The sequence below is a fragment of the Dama dama genome, chromosome X (genome assembly GCF_033118175.1).
Source record: "Dama dama isolate Ldn47 chromosome X, ASM3311817v1, whole genome shotgun sequence".
Taxonomy (NCBI): Eukaryota; Metazoa; Chordata; class Mammalia; order Artiodactyla; family Cervidae; genus Dama; species Dama dama.
The window spans coordinates 88,328,418-88,332,304 of record NC_083714.1 but is presented as its reverse complement, the minus strand read 5'-3'; positions in this window follow the sequence as shown (position 1 = coordinate 88,332,304).

The following is a 3,887-nucleotide window of genomic DNA, read 5'->3' as shown; positions in this document are numbered from 1 at the left end:
GACCAACGCCTTAATCTCCTAAATTTGGCCCAACATTATTACAAACCCAAGTGAGGGATATGAACTTGCTTTTGGCCAACTCCCTGATGACTTAATAAATCATCAGATGACCTGAACTCAGCTGGTAGACCCATCCCCAGTGATCACCTCAGCCCATAAATGGACTTAATCCCCATCCAACTCTTGGACCCATCCCATATTGAATCTTACATGACCTGAAGCTCTCATCTCACCCCCTATCATACACCTCCTACACTCCCTCATACCTCTTGCTGCTCTACCCAACTTTCATCCTTCCCCAATTCAGCCCTGACCACCACAAGCTACTCTCCCTTCTGCTTTGACCCTCACAATTCCTGACTTCTGCTTTTCTATTCATGCTTCCTCATTATCCTCAAGTAATTTTTATGTAAGCCTCAATGAGAAAACAGATAATGTCTTAAAGCATATCAATTTTGGGGCATGCTATAAACGCACCCTCTCAACTGCCTGGCCCTATTACTGTTTGTGCATCTGATCTTAAGGAAACCTTCCCAATAGCACAATCCATCCTCTATCAAACAAATTGCCTGACCATGGTTCCAAACATAACTGAAAATAGTTCTCCTGGATTTCCATTTAAAATACTAACTTCAGCTATTCAAAATGGTTCCCTATGATGCCCTGATCAAAATGCTTACAGTCAACATATTAATTCTTGGATGCATGTGCAAAATGCTAAGTCTAAGATTTTAACCTCTGTGGTTTATTGATTTCATTGTCCTAAGTACTTGTCACTTCTGCTTTTACTTATCCTCCCACCTCAAACTTCTCCTCTTAATTTGATTTACACAATCTGTAATTTGGAGCTAAATATGCTCTTTTATGCTCATACCCCTAAACAGATTTCACCAATATTGTTGCTATGTGTGAAACATGCTATATAATTGAGCTAAATCTCCTGGCTACATTGGGAATCATTGATTCTGCCTTAGAAGCCTCACAGTATTCTACAACACAATTAAATAATGGAGGTCAGTTACAAAATGTTCAAAATAATATCCAAATACAGGCTTCCCTCATAGCTCAGTCAGTAAAGAATCTGCCTGCAATGCAGGAGACCTGGCTTCAATTCCTGGGTCGGGAAGATCCCCTGGAGAAGGAAATGGCAATCCGCTCCAGTATTCTTGCCTGGAAAATCTCATGGACAGAGGAGCCTGGCAGGCTACAGTCCATGGGGTTGCAAGAGTCAGACATGACTTAGCGACTAAACCATCACCACATGATTCAAAGTGCCATGGCCCTCAAAGTCCTAATTAAGGGCCAAGGCTCTTTGGCAGGGGCGTCCCAAGTGGTGCTAGTGGTAAGAACCTGCCTGCCAATGCAGGAGACATAAGAGATTCAGGTTCGATCCCTGGGTAGGGAAGATCCCTTGGAGGAGGGCATGACAACCTACTCCAGTGTTCTTGCCTGGAGAATCTCATGGACAGAAGAGCCTGGCAGGCTACAGTCCATAGAGTCGCACAGAGTCGGACATGACTGAAGTGACTTAGCACATACACACACACACTCTTTGGCACATATGGTTGCTGATAATCACCTAGCCCTGGACTCTCTACTGGCCAATGTGGTGTTTATATTCTCAATGATACTGCTTGCTGCATGTGGATAAACAATACAGGCAAAGTTACTCAAGTAGCTCAACAAATAAGACAAAGGTTAATATCATTAATATCACTCAGATGATTTTTTTATTGTGGTCATTTATACAACACATTAAAAGTACTCTTATAAATTTTTAAATTGTACATTTTTAAATGTACAATTCAGAGGCATTAACACAGTCATAATATGGTGCAACTATCACCATTATACATTTCCAGAACTTTTTAATCATCTCAAACAGAAACTGTACCCATTAAAGAATACCTCCCCTTTTGCACCTCACCTCAACCCCTTGTAACTTCTACTCTACTTCCTGACTCTAATGAATTTGCCTACTCTAGGTGAGATGGACATTTTAACATTAAAATTTTTCCAATGTATGCAAATGGAATATATTTCCATTTCTTAGTGTCAGTCTCAATTTCTCTCAGCAGTATCTTACAGTTTTCAATGTACAGCTCTTTTACATCTTCGGTTAAATTTATCCTATTTTATTCTTTTTGTTGTTATTGTAAATAGGATTGTTTCCTTAATTTCTCTGCTAGTTTGTTGTCAATGTATAGAAATGAACAGATTTGCATTTATTGTTTTTGCATCCTGAAACTTTATTATTTATTAGTTTGCATTATTTTTTGATTAATTAATAATTATTAATCATTTATTAGTTTGCATTAGTTTTTTGTGGAGTCTTTTCTATTAAGAAATTATGTCATCCATAAGTAATGACAGTTTTCTTTCTTCCAATTTGATTTTTTTCATTTCTTTTTCTTGTCTAATTATTATGATTAGGACTTCCATGCTCTCTTGAATAAATGTGGCAAGGATAGACATTTTTGTCTTGTTTCTGATCTTACATGGATAGTTTTTTTTTTTTTTTTCATTGAGTATGATGTTAGCTATGGGTATATCATATAAGGCCTTTATTATGTTGAGATATGATTCCTTGTATACATATTTTTGACAGTTTTTATCATGAATGGGTCTTTAAGCTTGTTAAATGATTTTCATACATCTATTCACATAATGATCATATGATTTTTATTCTTTATTTTGTTCATGTGGTATATCACATTGATTTGTGAATGTTGAGCCATCTTTCCATACCTGGAATAAATCCCACTTAATAGTGGTGTATTATGCTTTAAATGCATTGTTGAATTCAGTATGCTAATATTTTTTAGGCTTTTTGCGTCTATGTTCATCCAATATATTAGACTGTAATTTCTTGTGTTGTGTTGTCTTTTTGCGATTATGGTATAATGGTAATGCTGAAATTAAAAAATGAGTTAGGAAGTGTTCCCTTCTCTTAAGCTTTTTGGGAGAATTTGAGATGTTTATGTATTAAATCCTTAAATATTTCATAGAACCCACCTGTAAAATCTTGGACTTTTAATTTTGCAGGAGGTTTTTGCTTTTGTTTTTTAATAAGTGTTTCAGGCTCTTTACCAGTGGTAGAGGTCTCTTCATGTTTTCTATTTCTTCATTATTTAGTCTTGGAAGGTTGTATAATTCTTAGAATTTGTCCATTTTGTTCAAAGTTGTCTAATTTGTTGGTATAATGCTGTTCATAATATTCTCTTATAATCCTATGCATTTCTGTGGTATCGATTCTTATTTCTCTTCTTTCATTTCTGATTTAATTTGTCAGGACCTTCTACTTTTCTTTGTGAGTCCAGCTAAAGCTTTGTCAACTTTATTTTTTCAAAGAAACAGGTCTTAGTTTTATTGATCTTTTCTACTGTCTTTTTAGACTATTTCATTTATTTCTGCTCTTTCTTTATGATTTCCTTCCTTCTACTCCCTTTAGGCTTCTTTTTACTCTTTTTCTAGTTCCTTTAGGTCTAGACTTAGACTGAGAGTTTACTTGTTTCTTGAGATAGACCTGTATTTAGTACCAATTTTGTTGCATCCCATAGATTTTGAAGTTTTGTATTTTCATTTGTTTTTAAGTAATCTCGTATTCTACTTTTATTCTTTATTGACTCATTGGTTATGCAGTACCATCTTGTTCAGATATACATATATGTGACTTTTCCAGCTTTCTTCTTGTAGTTGATGTCTAGCTTTATATTACAGTGATCAGAAAAGATGCTTGATATGATTTCAATCTTCTTAAATTTATTGATATTTATTTTGTGTCAACATTTATTGAGAATATTCTTTATACAATTGAGAGGAACATGTATTCTGCTGCATTTAGATGGAATGTTTTGTATAAATTTATCAAGTTCATCTAATCTAAT